The sequence below is a fragment of the Terrapene carolina genome, unplaced genomic scaffold, assembly GCF_002925995.2.
Source record: "Terrapene carolina triunguis isolate 2854851 unplaced genomic scaffold, T_m_triunguis-2.0 Scaffold552, whole genome shotgun sequence".
Lineage (NCBI taxonomy): Eukaryota > Metazoa > Chordata > Testudines > Emydidae > Terrapene > Terrapene triunguis.
Genome location: NW_020664903.1, coordinates 1,710,866 through 1,711,214, shown reverse-complemented (window position 1 = coordinate 1,711,214; position 349 = coordinate 1,710,866).

Below are 349 nucleotides of genomic sequence, written 5' to 3'. Positions count from 1 at the left end.
ATCTATCTATCTATCTATCTATCTATCTATCTATCTATCTATCTATCTATCCCGAGACAGATCCTTCTATCATGTATCCATCCATCTGTCCATCTTACACATCCATCCATCCATCCAGTACCTAGAGTGTCTGTCTGTCCAGTCATTGGTTCTTTCTCTAATACAAGTGGTGTTTGTGCTGTTTTTATTAATATGATTGGGTGGGAGGTGATTATGGCAGGGAGGAGATGAGCCCAGAGGTGCTGAAGAAGAGGAGGGAGGGTAGAGGATGGAGGGGAGGAGCCCAGAGGTGCTGAAGAAGAGGATGGAGGGTAGAGGAGGGAGGGGATGAGACCAGAGATGCTGAAGA